A 16927-nucleotide genomic window follows, 5' to 3' on the forward strand; every position below is an offset into this window, starting at 1 on the left:
TTTTTAAATATTAACTGCAAATGCTGTTAGGCTGGTCGTTTTCTCCATTCCTCCAAGTGTTCCTCCACTCTCAGCAGTCTATTCCTTGCAGATTCACACATATATCTTAATTCTCTGGCCCCAACACATATAAATGCTCAATAAATGCATAAAACTAGGTAACATTCATTGAAGGCTTGCTATGTTGCAGGCACAGCCCTGTGGGGTAAGTACTATTTTACCTCCCATTCTAATGTACGGAGAGACTCTAAGGAAATTGCCCAAGATCACCCAGATGGTAAATGGCAGAGTCTGGTTACAAACTCCGGGGGCTGCCTCCTCCTTCACAATGTAGTAACCAGCCAGTGGCAACCCTCTTTTCACTTCATGGAGTGTTCATACTTAAACTGGGATCCCGGTACAGCCCAAGCTTTACCTACTTTGGAGTTCAGATACAGAAGCATCTGAAACCCCCCTGTACACTTGTAGGGGCCCCAGAGTCTGAGATCTGAGGAAACGACCAGGAAAGATCCTCCTCTGGTAATAAGCCAAAGTCTGTAACCAGTCCCAGCTATAGGATTTTCGGGGCCCAGTACAAAATGAAGTTGTGGGGCCCTTGTTCAACAAGCAGGGACAAAGCGCTGTTAAATATAGCATAGAAAATGCTTTTCCTCCTTCCTCAACCTCTCTTGACCTATGAAGGCAGCTTTTGTTTGCTGTTTAACGTGCTCCCTCATGGGCGTGGGACATTCCCAGGGTGAGCACAGACTCCCAGGTGCCTGGTGGCCCTGCAAGCCTCCTGCAGCAACTGGCTGCTGGGTTCTGCTCCCTCCAGCCGCTGGACCCAGGCGTTGTGGCCCTCCCGGGGGGGAAGTCCTTCTGCTCGTCCCACAGGCCCATCACAACGCGCAGCGAATGGAGGATTTAGTGAGTGAGCGCATAGATGAACTGTTTCACAAGTCGCTTTCTGAGTGTGAGGAGCGCTAAGAGCACTGGGGAGCCCCCGTGGGACACACTGTGGCCCACAGGAGGCAGAGGTGCTCCTTCAGCCCGGGCTTCTCCAGCCTGTGAGTTCTCCAAAGACCCCAGGACGCTGGGACATCCTGAGGGTTCCTGCGACAGACGGGAAGGTGCCCAGGACCGGGAGATGGTACAAGCCCCAAGAGCAATCGTGGGTGTGGAGGACAAAGGAGAGATGGAGCCAGAAGGCGGGCGGGTGAGGCGTGTTTACCTGAGCTGCAGGTCCGAATGAAGACAGGAGGAGGCGAGAGATTCCAGAAAGCTCATATTCATACTTATAGATAGATGTATTAATTCAATTCTCTCTGCCTCAGTTCCTCATTTACAACATGCAGATTGGAGAAAACAACCTCTTATAGTTATTGTGAGAATTAAATAAGTAAACATATATAAGAATGCTTACAACAGTTCCTTCAATGTAGAAAATGATATGCAAGGGCTAGCCTTTTTTTTTCATTTATTATTTATTATTTTCAACCAAGACTAACACTTGGATGCTTAGTGAATATTTAGTAAGCAGGAGCTAATTGAAGGATTTCAAGATGTCTGAGGCTTTGTAAGGTAAAAAATGTTGACAAAATATCTACCCTGTGCAAGGCAGAGTGACAGGTGCTCTGGGACATCCAAGATAACATGATGTGGTCCTTGCTCTCAAGGTATGTCTGGTCTCCCTGGAGAGGTGACAAGGAAGCAAAGACTACTAGAAGACAGGGTCAGATTGTTGTGTGGACAATGAGGGCTGCAAGAGCTCAGATGGAAGGAGCCAAGGAGGGCTCATTGGGAGGTCCATGTCTGCAGGATGGAGCTCCCTAATATCAGAGGATAATTTTTTAAAAGCTAAAATCATCACTCTATTAAAAATATTTTATGAACACATGTCCAAGATTTTATTTCACTTATGAATTAATAAGGGAATCATTTAAATGTAAGAAAAAGAAGGTCCAAGAGAGGATCCACAGAACACATACAGGCCATTAGGAATGCTGAAATAGATGCGAAACTGGCCTCTTCCCCAGGTGGGAAATCAATTGCATCTCCACGTGAACAAAATTTATTTGCATCATCTTTGTGGACAAAAATCATTAGAATTATTATCAGTTTTCTCTAATTTACAGAGTTATAAATTAGTCAGTCAAAGACAATGAAAGGCACAGACCCTATAGAACCAGATAACCCCAAGGAGTGTGCCTAGCATTCCGTTGAAAGGTTACCCGGTGTGATGGTTAATTTTATGTGGTGACTTGGGTGGGCCACCAGGTGCCCAGACATCTGGTCAAACATTATTCTGGATGTGTCTGTAAGGGTGTTTCTGAATGAGGTTAACATTTGAACTGGTAGACTGAGTAAAGCAGACTGCCCTCCCTGATATGAGTGGGCCTCATCCAGTCAACTGAAGACCTGCCTAGAACAAAACAGCTGAGTAAGAGAAAACCCCTTCTGCCTTACTGCTTGAGTTGGGACTTCAGTCTCTTCCTGCCTCAGACTCACACTGAGACATCGGCTCTTCTTGGGTCTCAAGCTTGCTGGCTTTTGAACTGGAACTGCCACCGTTGGCTCCCCCGGTTCTCAGGCCTTCAGACTTGGCCTGGAATGGTACCATCGTCTCTCCTGGGTCTCCAGCCTGCCTGCTGACTGCAGATCCTAGGACTTCTCAGCATTCATAATTGTGTGATCCAATTTCTTATTATATTTGTATAATTTGAATAATTTATATAATATATATTATATAAAATTGTATAGATTACAGAAATTGTAAACATTATATATATATATCCTATCGGTTCTGTTTCTCTGGAGAACCCTGACTAATACGCCAGTAATCTTTTATGCCCACTTTAAAGTCTTTGACCCTTTTCCCAGACCCCTGTGCAGCAATGAAGGAGCAGGGAGTTGTGGAGGCGAGGCACCTACACGCTGTTTGTCGCTGTGGCCGCCGAGGGGAGAGGGATACTCAGAGGCGAAGTGGCCGGTGCTGCCTGGACTTCTCCTTTAGACAGTGGGCAGTTCCCAGCAGGCGGAAGGCAACTCAGGACCTCTTGCTTTAGGGCTTTAGGATGAGAAAGCCAACTCCTTCTGCTAAGGTTCCCAACAGCCTCTGGCTATTTGCACACATTAAGCTTTATCACTTATTTGCACCTTGTTCAAGGTCAAACAGGGGTGTGACTTTTATCAGAGTCATTTCCTACTTCATAAAAGCTGAAGGCAAAACAATGAAGAAGTGGGATTTGCTGGGAAAGAGGAGTAGCTCCGTCTGCAAGGCTGAGGGAAGTTCTCTCACTTCGGTTCTTGTGGAGGTCAAAGCGACCCTACGAGGTTAGGAGTATCAGCCCCCATTGCTCAGAGGGGGAAACTGAGATATGAAGTTATTTTCCCAGGGCGAAGCTTGGAGAGGCAGGGATTGGACTCGAGGCTTTGTACTCAGACGAGGAGCCAGGGAAGGAGGGCTGTGTTGCCCGGGCCAAGGCCGTGATCAGGACTCTGGGTGCTGGGGCTGGTGGTGGGGCATGATGAGGGAAGATGACCTTTGCTTTGGTGCAAGGACACTGCATGGCTCCTGTCCAAGTGGGGCTTCATCACTGGGCTGTGCTAGGGGATCAATCGGAAGGCCCGGGAACTGTTCCCAACATTGCTGCTTACAGCTCAAGGCAAGCTGCTTCACAGTGCTGAACTTCCATCACGCTGTCTGTGGAAGTCCAGGCTTGGGCAAGGGTGCTTTTCATGTCTTTCCCAGCAGTAGTGCTGTTGACTCTAAGAAACTCAGAAGGTAATTGAGAGCAGTAATGTGCAAGTGAAATCAGCTTGTTACAAGCACTAGGAAAAAAATATTTAATGTGGGAAAAAAAGCAAGTTCCATCCAAAAAAGAACTTAACTCATATGTAGGTAAGTTTGCCAAATATTCTTGCCTGGTTAAATGCAATCCTCCTTCTCAGCATCAGCCCCCCTGCTCGGGTTAATAAGCGTCAAAGATTATGATGCTTTTAGGTTATAATTCTTTGTCTAGCTTGTTAAGGGCGTCTTTGACATTGGTCTTTTGTGTGACTGAGAGGCAAAGAGGCTGTGTCCTGGCTCTCTGGATGCCACACACTGGGGGTTATTACTGTCCAGCTGTCTCCTCTGGTTACTGCCGACCTTTGGGCACCCCAGTGCCATTAGCCTGCCTTCCGCTGTCACTGCAGGTTTGCTCAGACTTTTCACCTTCAGTGCTGGTTATAAAAACTCAGCCAGAGGCTGCTAAACGCAAACCTGCAGCTAAGCATAAAATGAAAGGAAAGTCAGCCAGGAGATGAGGTAAGCATGCTTGAGAAACCCGGGACCGGACTTGGGCTGGGTTTTTACCACTTTTCCAGGAGGAAACCCTCCAGCCAGGCTGCGCCAATGTCGCAGAGCGTGTATGCTCCAGCCATCCCTCTCCCCAGTCATCACTGGGTCTCCGTTCCCTGACTCCTGTGCTCAGGCCACCAGGGAAGGGCATGCAGTAAATGTACCAATTGATCAACCTGAAGCTTCAAAGAAATCCTTACTTAGTAAAATCTTCTCCTAAGCCATGACCTACCTACTTCGGACACTTTATCTAAGAATCCCAGGCATTTACCAAATGTCATTAGTCATATAAAGTGAACACAATATCCAACAGAAAACTGGAGATTCGTCTGTTCACTCAGGACATATTTAAGGAGCACCTCCTCTGTGCCGTCGCTATTCCAACCGCAGGTAATGCAATAGCAAAAGTCCCTGCCCTCCTGGAGCTTACATTCCACTCGAGAGAGACAGACAATAAGCAAATAAGTATATGCTATGAAGAAATATGCAGAAAAGTAAGGCAGGGAAAAGGGATAAAGGGCTATGGAGGGATGTTATTTTATTTAGGATGTTGTGGAAAGCCTCTCTGATTAGATGATGTTTAAGCAGAGATCCAAAGGAAGTGAAGGAACAAGTTGCCCACATCTGGGGAAAAGTTTCCAAGCAGCAAGTGCAAAGATCCTGAGGCTCATGTGTGCTTGCCAATGGGTAGAACAGCACAGAGGCCACTGTGTAGGAAGGCATCAGGGGAGAGTAGGAGGAGATGAGGTCAGAAGAGGCGGGGGAGGGAAGCGCAGATCAAAGTGAAGCTCTGCACCATAGTGAAGACATTAGCTTTTACCCCTGAATGAGAGGGAAAGCCAGTGCATGGTTTGGGGCCAATGAGTGACATCCTCTGACTTATATTTTTAAAAGATCATTCTGACTGCTGTGTGAAAAATAGAATTAAGAGGGACAGGGATAGAAGAAGAGAGACAATTAGTAGGCTATTGCAATAGTCTAGATAAGAGCATGTGAAACTTTAATGTTGTTGGGGAAGAGGGAGAATCCTCCTCCGCCCTTTCCCTTAAGGTTCTTATGGCTGGCCAAATCATTAAAAGACAGGTTAGCAGGAGAAAATAATACCAAGTTTAATAACGTGTATACATGGGGGAAACCAGGGAAACTGAGTTTTTCGACAGAACGACAGAGATTCTCATCTTAAATACCATCTTCAGCTAAAGACAAAGGAGGATGTTGGGGGTGGGGAGGGAGACAGAAGGGAGATAGAAATTACAGTAATCAAGGGTATGCAGATTTAAGTCCTCTCCTTCCATACTGATAAGAATTTCCACAGATAAGGCCATGCCTGCCTCTTCCCAATACAGAGAGGGAGATACCTTTACAAATGTAAATGTTTTGGTAAACAGAACTTTGCAAAGAATGGGCTCAGCAAGAACCCTCCCAGTCTGTCACTTTTAGGCCTAAGTTTGGGGGAAGGTTAAATTTTCTTTCAGAGAAAATAATCAAGGTAAAGAGATATATTTCAGGGTGGCCAATTTTGATCTCCCACAGCGTGCAAATGGACTGCCTAGAGATCAGATAAAATGCAGTTCTGATTCATTTTGTCTGAGATGAGACTGAGATTTTGCATTTCTAACAGGCACCCAGGCAGGCTGCTGGTCCTCACACCACAATTCGAGTAGCCAGGGTCTAAGTGATATAGGGTAGTGGCTTGCGAGAGGTGGTGGGGAAATCGATGAGACATCTCAGATTCTGGATATACTTTGAAGGAGGAGCCAAAAGGATTGTTGATGAATTGGTGGTGAGATGTGTGAGAGGAGCCAGTGATGTTTTTGGGTAAACACTGGAAACACGAAGGTACTGGTTATGGCGACGGGAGAACTCAAGAAGGACTGGTTTGGCATAAAAAAAAAATCAAGAGTTTAATTTTGGACATGTGAAGTTGGAGATGCCTGTTAAAATCCCAATGAAGGTACTGAGTAAGCATATGGGAGTATAATTCCAGAATTCAGAGGCAGATCTGAGCTTGAGATAAAAATTTGAGAGTCACCAGCTCATAGTTTATATTTAGTCCCTGGGGCTGGACAAGGTCGCAGAGGGCGTGACTCTGGATAGAGGAAAACACTGAGGATGGAGCCCTGGGCTGCTTCAGTATCTGGAGGTTGGGAAGATGGGGAAGCTCCAGCAGGTGCCTGAGAAGTAGCATCCAGCGAGGGAGGACAGCAGATGAGAGAGCATTCTGGAAGTCACATGAACAAAGCGTTTCAAGAAAGAGGTTCATCATCTCCAGCCAATGCTGCTGGTACATCAATAAGTGAGGACTGAGAATGGACCATTGAATTTGACAACATGGGGGCCACCAGGGCCTTGACGAGAGCAGTGTTGGTGGAGTGGTGGGGTGGGGGTGGGGGAAAGCCTGATTAGAATTGGTTCAAGAGAGAATGGAAAGGGCAGAAGTATAGGCAGAATATAGACAATTCTTTAAAGCAGTTTTGCTGTAAAATGGAACCAAGAATTTGGGCAGTAGTTAGAGAGAGAGTTTTTTAATAAGATGAGTGAAGTGTTATAGCATACTATTATTCTAATGGGGATAACGCAGTATAGAGAGAAAAACTGATGATTCATAAGGTGGGGGCGATTTTGGAAATGATTCTCCTGGAGTAGACGAGATGGCATGGCCACAGGTAAGCACATGGGCCATTCTGTCACAGGATCAGGAAAGGAGGCAGAGTGCACAGCACAGATACAGGTGGGTGGTGGATTTGGTCATAGAAGCACTTAGGAGTTCCGTTCCAGTTCTGTCTATTTTTTCAAATAAAAAGCAAGATCATCAGCTGAAAGTGAGGCACAGCCGTGAAACGGGACCACAGTCAAGTAAAATAAGGTCCTTATTTTCACAGGACTATTGTGAAGAGCCTGCAGACATACTAACCGCTGCAGTAGAATGTGCCGGGGGCTGCGGCAGAGGCAAGTGCAAGGTGCCATGGGATGGCCTGGAGGCCGCTAAAAGCAGGATGGGCACGTCAGCAACATCCCCAGGAACAGTGACATAAGAGTTGAGACTGCATGGGAGTTGGCCCTGTGGGGTTAAATGTGGGCATGACACTGAGGGCTCTGCTGAGGCTGAGAGAGCTCAGCACTTCTGGAACCCAGTCCATCCACTGAAATCACTTTTCCTACGAAAGTGAGAGAAACCAAGATTGCCACCATGGGGGTGCATTCCTGTGCTGCTAAAAGGGGGCCATTTGTGCTACCTGTGCTACCAGCAGAGGGGACAGTAGGGGCTGAAGACCAGCACATGGGACACTAGCCTGACTCTGTGTCCAGGAGGCTTATATGCCCCAAATGAGGCACATGTTTCTACTTGTCCACTCAGAGGGGAGCCTTTTGCTTTTTCTAATTGTCATAAAGTTGCCTTACAGGCTGGGTGAACCCAGTTACATGTCATTAGCCTTTCATTGTACTTTGGAGTATTTTCTCTAAGAGTTGCAAACAATTTCACTGAGTACTATATAAAAGAAACAACTCACTAAGCTAGTTAAACTGAAGTAGCAAAGGTCTTAGGGGAGCCCACCCAATCTCGAGCTGGGGCTCTGCCTCCATGGCGGTTCACAGTTAGAGGAGGGGAGCTGCACCCTGAGTGGAAGTGGGAGGGCAGCCTGGCTCCCTTGGGACTGGCGGCCACGCCTACCTCTCTTGGTTCCTGCCTGGTGTGTAGGCTGGAAAGTTGTGAGCTAGGGAGGGGACACAAGCCTGCAGTATGAGGTGTTTCCTGCTCAAAGCAGCAATGCAAGATCATTTGTTCTCCGCTGGACCACTGAAGACTGTGCAGTGTCCTTCAGACCTGGTAATGGACGCAGGAAGGGGAGGCTGAGCAGCTCCCACGCGGGATGACTTCAGAGGACCAGCACTGCACTGTGAACTTGGTGAGGTCAGGGCCCAGGGAGCTGGCGCACAGCAGATGCTCTATAAAGGTCCGTTGAGTGAGTGAGTGAGTGAATGGTGGCTGGAGTGGATACGAAACAGTCCCTAAAAAGAAGGCCTGAGCCCTCATAGGACACAGCAGAGGGAAAGAGAGTGAAGTGTACGGTTCCAGAAATTCTGACGGGTTGTGTTTATTGTCATTATCCTTACCTGCACATTCTCCCTCCGGGTGGTGTTGCTTGGAAAGGAGTTATTACACTGATAGCTGGCAAATAATTAAGTCTTTTGGAGCTTGGAAAGTTTGTTCTCCAACTAATTAAACTTTATGTATCTAGCTGTTCACTGAACATTATTCTAATATTACACCATGAACGTTATCACCTCGTGTACTGTAGGCACCATTAAATTGGTGTGCATACCCACTAGGGAATATTTTATGATGTATGCTGATAAACTCCCAAGACAGATGAACCTGAGACATATGTGAACACCCCATAAAAAAAACCCTATTGGACTTTCATTTTGATCTTGGCTTTCACAGTTAAAATGGTAATGTAGCACAACACATAAAACTCGACAAGCACTATGAGAACTCCGTCTTTTTATCAGCATCTGATGTGCTGGAAAAATATAACTATAATATGTACTGTGTGGCAGTTGAAAGTAACTAGATTTTACAACTCCAGCTGTGAAACACCCTTCAGTTGAAATCCTGAGACAATCCTGAGATCTTTAAATGTCAGTTTGTCAGTGTCACTTCAGAAAGGTTTCCTGAGGATTTACATTTATTTAGAGAGCTCATAGTCACCAGATAATATATAAGAGTAACGATAGTCCTTTAAAGAAAAAGTCAAACAAAATGCGCTGTGTACTGTTAACTGTCAGCCATATGCTGTGGAATAGAATCACACCTACACAAACATGTGGACAAGCGGTTTGTACCTTCAGAGCACACAGAGGGCAGGCCGCTCTCCTGTTTACTGTTAGAGGTGGTGACCGTGAGTGTCAGATCGGCGGCTTTCCTCTCCATGCAAACACTGCCTTGGAGAAGGCACTAAAAAGGCAGACTCTGGAAGACTGTACAAATACCCTCACCTGTCTGCAGCCCCAGCTGCAGGCCCACCTGTTGCGCCCCAGCTCAACACTCCCTCAAAGCAAAAAAATTCATTGGTTATTTTTCAATGCATCAAATTTTCTGTTCTAGGTTATAAAACAAAAATTAGATGGTTACTATTATATTAGTTGAAGTTACTAAGGAATTTTGAATAACTGAATAAGAGTGTAATTTATAAAATATCACGAGGGGCCACCAGAAGCTGCTTGTAATATTTTCTAGTTAAAGGCTGGAAATTAAAGAAACTTCCTTGGAACAGGCTAATGCCCTTGAGAGCGCAGTGCGACAGCCACCTGGAGAACACCGCATGGCACATCACAGAGAGGGCCAGGCAAAGCGGCTGGGTTTGCAACCCTCACCCCTACTTCCTCTTCAGAAATCTCCAAAGTGGCTATAAATTTCCTGAGAGCAAAGTTTAATTTTAAAATATCAGAACAGTAGTTAGAAAATAGATTTGGATGTCTACGTCATAATATGATAATTCGAGTTGACCAGAATGTTGTCTTCCTATTAAAAAATCCCTTCTGAAATACCAGCTAACGTAACAATGTACAGTGCTTTGTAAACATGGTGTCCTAGGATCTGGGTAACTGGATCTCTTGGAGGCCTGCAAAGCACAGAAACGTCCCCCTGAGCCCCCTGTGCCCATCAATTGTGTGCTGTACAGAACCAGAGCCGTTTGGGGCAGCTTGTTCTAAAGCTCTAACAGAAGTGACAGTCCCCAAACCCAGTGTCCCACGAGGGGGCAAGTGGAACTGAGGATGGAAAGGAATCACCAGATGAATAAAAGGGACGAGAACAAACATTTATCGAGCATTTACTGTGTGAAGGAGGCTTTACATACCTTGTCTCATTTGTCTCTCATAATAACTCTGTGTGTGAGGTTTCATTATTCTCGACTCACAGACTGGGATACTTCAGCTAGGAAAAGTTGAACAAGTTGCCTGTAGTTACTCCCATAGCTAGGTGAGCACCCAGGTGTGAGGATTTACCTCCTGTTAATTACTCACAGGGGCAGCCCATTCAGCCATCCCATGTCAACAGGGAAGAGAAATCTCAGCATATGTGGGGTGAGTGAGTGCCTCCTCAGCACTAGGCGTTGTGTTAGGCGTCAGAGTTTAAATGATGGCTAAAGCTCAGCCCCTGAATAGGCCAGTGGTGGCGACAACTCTTCACTGCATCTAGGAGCCTCTGAACAAATCCCAGCCTCCTTCCTGTGACATAGCCATTTCCAGTAGCATCCAAAATCGCAGCAAGATGGCTGCCGTGGAGCGAGTCTCGATTTGTGCCAAGCATTAGGTTCTTCAGAGAATCCAAAAGAAACCAGAACTTGAAAGAACAAATATATCTGAAGATTGAACCACAGGACCATTTCGAATTTCGTACAGTATGGTAAAAATAGTTTGCTAACTTCCCCGATGCCTGAGTATGCAGCATATGACCATTCTCAAACTGATCAAACCATCAGGACCTGACTTCCTGCCCAGTGTGGAAGCCTGGGAAAGCAGAGCCCAAAAGTGGCACCATAACAAGCTTTTTGTCTACATCCTACAGAGAAGAACAAACAGCTTCTGAAGTGACTGTGGATACGGTCCAGTCTCTGTTTTGGCCAGCAGATTTGGTTGGTAACAAATATACTCAACACATTTCTCAATGATTTCTGGATTTTCTGCTGGCTATCTTTCAAGCTCTAATTTCAAAGGGGAAAATAATTTCAACTTTTCAATTTTGTTTATTCAACCAGGCTAGGCAAACGGATTAGTAGGCAACTTGATATTTACATTTTAACTGCTCATTATGCCAACAATTCTCCCATTGTTTTCCAGAACTACTGCAACTGCTTAGTTTCTAATCAGTGTTTTTCGTCCAGGACTGTTTTCTCTTCCTATTTACCAAGAAATGATATTGGTTTCTCTCAAGAAGATTCTGTTACCTCAGAGTCACTAAGCGAAAACCAAAGTTGTTCTTTAAAAATATTTTGATGATGTTGCAATGGTTTCTTCTGATCAAAAGACTGAGGAGATGTGGTTGGGAAAGTGAAGTAAATGTAAGATTGAAACATTAACCAGAACAGTTGTGCCTGTGACCAGAGGGAGGCCTGCCGGGACGGGGCCACGGCGTGGATGAGTGTTCATTCTACTAGCTGAGGAATGTTATGACCAGAAGACCCCCACTCCCTAGCCTGGTTACCTGAGATGTCACCAATCACCCCCCAGAAAATGGTCACCAAGAGAATCAGCAACAAGCAGTGTCATATTTTTCTGTAGACAATGGGAAATGCCGGCAAGGAGAAGGCCACTTAAACATACCGCATTCCTGTGGGGCTCACATCCCCTCTTTCCCGGGCCCTGCCTGGCACAGGCGCTTCCTGGCGGGCCTCCTGTGCAGCAGCTGCTCGGCCACCTGACAGCTGAGGGCTTAACCAGCCACTGCTTGTTTCTGCAACATCCAGAGGTGAGAAGGCCAGCAATTCCCAAAGGCTCAGGGCCAATGCAGAAACGACAAAGAGAGAATGGAGATTGAGAGCCAGAATTCGTTAGACAGCCTCCCTGGAACTCCAGAACTCTGGGGACACCTCCTAAACCTCCCGGACTGGGGGTTACTTGAGTTACTTGTTGGGTTCATAGATCCTTGTCCTACCCCCACCCCACCTGTCAGATTTTGAGCAACTTGTAGATATGGTACCATTTGTTTGACGACTATGTATTAACTTTTTTCCTTATGCCTACACTGGGTTAATGACACAAAGGAATGAGAAATAGTCCTTGTCCTGAAGACTCTTCTCGTGGGTGAAATCCAAGTGTGAGTGAGTAAACTATACAATATCACGGCAACTGGGGCGAGTGTGAAGTGCTTAGAATCAGAGGGACAAGGGGAATAATTGTGCCTTGGACTTCACGGTGGTTTGAGCAAGGATGGCGAGGCTGCTGCCTGCTGGGTGTGGAACCGCGCTGTGCTGTGTGGGAGCTGGGCCAGCTGTACCTTAATGTGAATGCTGGGAGAGCCCAAGTTTTCATCATAGTCACTGTGTTGACCCTGCATGGCCCTAAACATCTCAGCCTCTGCTCTCTTCCAAAATGGAAACATTAGACACTGAAATCTTCTAATCCCTTCCAGCTGAAAATGTTATGTTTTCACGAAACATTTTTGTCTGTCTGGTCTGTACAAATAATGTTGACATTTGTGTGGTGTGGTCTGCAAGGGTCCCTCTCAGGGTCACTGAGAGGCCCTTTCCTTTTTCCTTAGCTTTTTCTTAAGTTACTGAGATTTGCTGTGAGATAGGATGGGCACTAAGCACTTGACTCATGTGAAACACCCTTAGTCCTGCAATGATCCTATGGGAAAGGCACTCTGACTATAATCTTCAGTTTCAAATGAAGACACAGAGACCTGGAGAGGTCTGCTCACTTGCCGAAGGTCAGCGGCCACTGAGTGGCAGAGCTGGGATGGGGATGGAAGCCGTCAGATGGCGGAGCATCTATTCTTGACCGTCATTTTTTGTGGCTTCCCCAAGTTCACCATAACCAGCCACGGATGGATGCTAGTTCTCTGCAATAAGAAGCTTCATTCTGAAACAGCGAGAAGGAGAAAGTAGGAAGAACGTTAGCTAACAGGGTGCCTAAAATCACTTTATAGGAGCTAGAATCAGAAACAAAAGAAAAGATAGAATCAGAGAGCAGAAGCGTGCTGAAGTACGTGAAGTCTTCGTACCAGGAGAGTGACCTGGGGGGCAGTCCTAGCACAGAAAGGTGGCTTCAGATCTCAACTGGAAACAGGCAACTTGGGGGCGATGGGACATGAGTTTCAGGAACAGTATGAAAATCTGCACCCAGCTCTCTCTAATGTATTCATAGGCCTAACAAAAGCATTTGTCATCACTAACAATACTAAGCAAGTTTGCTGCTACAAGGTGTGACTGAGCATTGTGAAGGGACATGAACAACCTGGATAAAACTTGCCACAATTTGATTTAAATTTAACAAACATCTGTTGAGAATCTAATATATTTTGGGTACTGTGACATGATTCCACACATGCCATTTTCTCCCCAAGTTAAATGTGAAAGATGACATCAGTAGGAGCAGAACTTAGCCTGACTCATTCTCTAACGTATTGTGAATTATAATTGCTACTGTTTGTCCAGCATCTATTTTGCAGGAACTTTAGATGCATTATGTCATCTAATCCCCAAGATAACCCAATGAGGCCTGAATAATCATTCTCTTTCTCTAAGTGAGGAGACAAATATTAAATAAACTAAGTTCTTTCCCAAGACCTTAAACCCAGTGAAATGCAAAAGAGAAGGACTTCAAAATAAACAAACAAGAACAGAATTAAATATCTACTGAGATGAGACTGTTTTAAAAAACAAAAATTGGTAAAAAGATATGGAATTTTGTCAGATCATCATTTCCCTACATGACAGGAAAAGGAGGTTCAACATAGCCCAGAAATAGACCCACACAAGTACAGTCAACTGATCTTTGTCAAAGGAGCAAACGCAATTCAATGGGGAGAGGGTAGTCTTTTAAACAAATGTTGCTGGAACAACTAGACATCCACATGCAAAAAAATGAATCTAGACACAGATCTTCCACCTTTTACAAAAATGAACTCAAAATGGATCATGGACCTAAATGTAAAACACAAAACTATGAAACTTGTACAGGATAACATAGGAGAAAATTTAGGTGATCTTGGGTTTGGAGATTTTATTTTTTTTGAGGAAGATTGGCCCTGTACTAACATCTGTTGCCAATCTTCCTCTTTTTTCTCCCCAAAGCCCCAGTACATAGTTGTTTATCATAGTTGTAGAGTTGTGGCGTTTCTATATGGGATGCCGCCTCAGCATGGCTTGATGAGCAGTGAGTAGGTCCACGCCCAGGATCCAAAGCAGCGAACCCCAGGCCACCTAAGCAGAACATGCAAACTTAACCACTGCACCACCGGGCTGACCTGTGGAGATAATTTTTAACGTACAACACCAAAAGCCCAATTCATGAAAGAAAGAATTGGTGAGCTGGACTTCATTGAAATTAAAAACTGCTCCGTGAAAGACACTGTTATGAGAATAAGAAGACAAACTCGGCGTATCCAAAATATACGCAAAATTCTTGAAACCTAACGAAAAGAGGGCAAACAGCTAGATTAAAAAATGGGCAAAGACCTAAGCAAACACCTCACCAGAGAAGATATATAGATGGCAAGTAAGCATATAAAAAGATGTTCAAAATCATATGTCATTAGGGAATTGCAAATTATAACAACAATGAGATACCACTACACATCTATTAGAATGGTGAATATCCAAAACACTAACAACACCAGATGCTGGTGAGGACGTGGAGCAACAGGAACTCTCATTCATTGCTGGTGGGAATGAAAAATGGTGCAGCCACTTTGGAAAACAGTTTGGCAGTTTCTTACAGAGCTAGACATAGTCTTACCATATGATCCAGCAATTGTGCTCATAGGTATCATCCAACTGAGTTGAAAAATTATGTCACACAGAAATCTGCATACACATGTTTATAGTGGCTTTGTTAATAATTACCAAAAATTGAGATAAACCAAGATGTCCTTCCATAAGTGAATGGATAAACAAAGTGTGGTACATCCATACAATGGAATATTACTCAGTGATATAAAGAAATGAAATATTAAGCTATGAAAAGACATGGAGAAAGCTTAAATCCATATTGCTAAGTGAAGCTTGTCTGAAAAGGCTACATACTGTATGATTTGAACTATATGACATTCTGGAAAAGGCAAAACTATAGAGACAGTAAAAAAGATCAGTGGTTGCCAGAGGTTCAAGGAGAGGGAGGAGTAGGTGGCACATGTGGCATTTTTAGGGCAGTGAAACTATTCTGTAGGATACTGTAATGGTGGATGCATGTTATCATACATTTGTCAAACCCATTTGTCAAAATCCGTAGGGTGCACAACACATGGAATGAACTCTAATGTAAACTATGGACTTTAGTTAATAATAATGTATCAACATTGGTTCACCAATTGTAACAAGTGTACCACACTAGTGGGAAATGTTAATAATAGAGAAAACTGTGTTATATATATATTGTACATATATTATATATTATATATATAACATATATATATTATATAACTATAATAGAGGGAGTATATGGAAACTCTGCACTTTCTGTGTAACTTTTTCTGTAAACCTAAAGTGCTCTAAAAAATAAAGTGTAGTAAAATTTTTTTAAAACATCCAGTGAAATGAGAAGAACTGCCCACCCCCACCCTAGGGAAATGTAAGAATTCAGCCAAGTTCTGGTAGGGATTCCCAGATAGAGCAAAAAAGACTTCTCACAATAATTGGGATTGCTGTCTTATTATTAGATTAGATTGTACTTTCCTCCAAATATTATGTCTCCTTTTTGGGATATAATAGGCTGATTTTTTTTGGTGAGGAAGATTGGCTCTGAGCTAACATCTGTTACCAATCTCCCTCTTTTTGCTTGAGGAAGATTGTCACTGAGCTGACATCTGTGCCAATCTTCCTCTATTTTTTGTAAGTGGGACACCGCCTCAGCATGGCTGGATGAGTAGTGTGTAGGTCTCTGCCTGGGGTCCAAACCCGTGAACCCTGGGCCACTGAAGTGGAGCGTACCAAACTTAACCACTACACCACCGGGCTGGCCCCATAATAGGCTGATTTTAATGGATCTTTTGGTCAAAGGGACCAGCACACCTACAGTTCACATGAGTGGAAAGACAGTGGGCCCTAGGTCTTCCCATTTGCTGTAAGATATGTGCCCAAGCTGGAGCACAGGGAAGCTTCTTTAGAATAAATAGGGGGAGGGAGAAGAGTGGAGGCTGTCAGGATGGGTCTAGGGCATGAAGGCCACCCAGTGAGCAGAAGTGGGTTTTTTCCTGGGGGCAGCATATACAGTTTTAGATGGAGAGCTCTGGAAAGGATGTCCCTTTGACCATGATGGCTAGAGTGGTAAGGGCAGGAGTTGGAGACTTCCTCCTCATGATGAGTCTTTCAGTGCCTTCCTGAGAGACCCAAGTGAAGTACAAATTGACAAGAACTTTAATCTTTCTTTTATCATATTGCAATTCTCTTCTGAAATAGTCTCAATACTTCAGTAAAAGAAAAACAATCTTACCTGCTCAATCAGATGGACAATACTGGGCAGACCAAAGGGACTAGATCTAAGTAGAGGTGCTTAACTTCTGCTTCCCATCAGAATGACCTGAGAAGCTTTAAAAAAATACTGATGCCTGAGTTTCACCCCCAGAATTTAATTGATCTGGGGTTAAGCCTGGGCATCAGGATTTTTCAAAACTCCCTAGGTGGTTCCAATGTACAGCCAAGTTTGAGAACCACGGGGCAGGAAGCACAAGAGGCTTGTTCTACTCCATCTCTTTGCAGGCTCCCAGGGGCGAGGGGCATCTGTCCATTGAGTGGGCCATGACTCAGCAGAGTTCCAGGACAGAGCCAGTGATTACAGGAAGATAATCCACTTGGGGCTGCAGAAGGGGAACAGGACCCCCCCCAAGCAAAGATGGGCACTCCAGAAAGGGCACACCCAAGGGAACTAGTAAGACCACAT

Source organism: Diceros bicornis, chromosome 16 (assembly GCF_020826845.1).
Source record: "Diceros bicornis minor isolate mBicDic1 chromosome 16, mDicBic1.mat.cur, whole genome shotgun sequence".
NCBI classification, from domain to species: domain Eukaryota; kingdom Metazoa; phylum Chordata; class Mammalia; order Perissodactyla; family Rhinocerotidae; genus Diceros; species Diceros bicornis.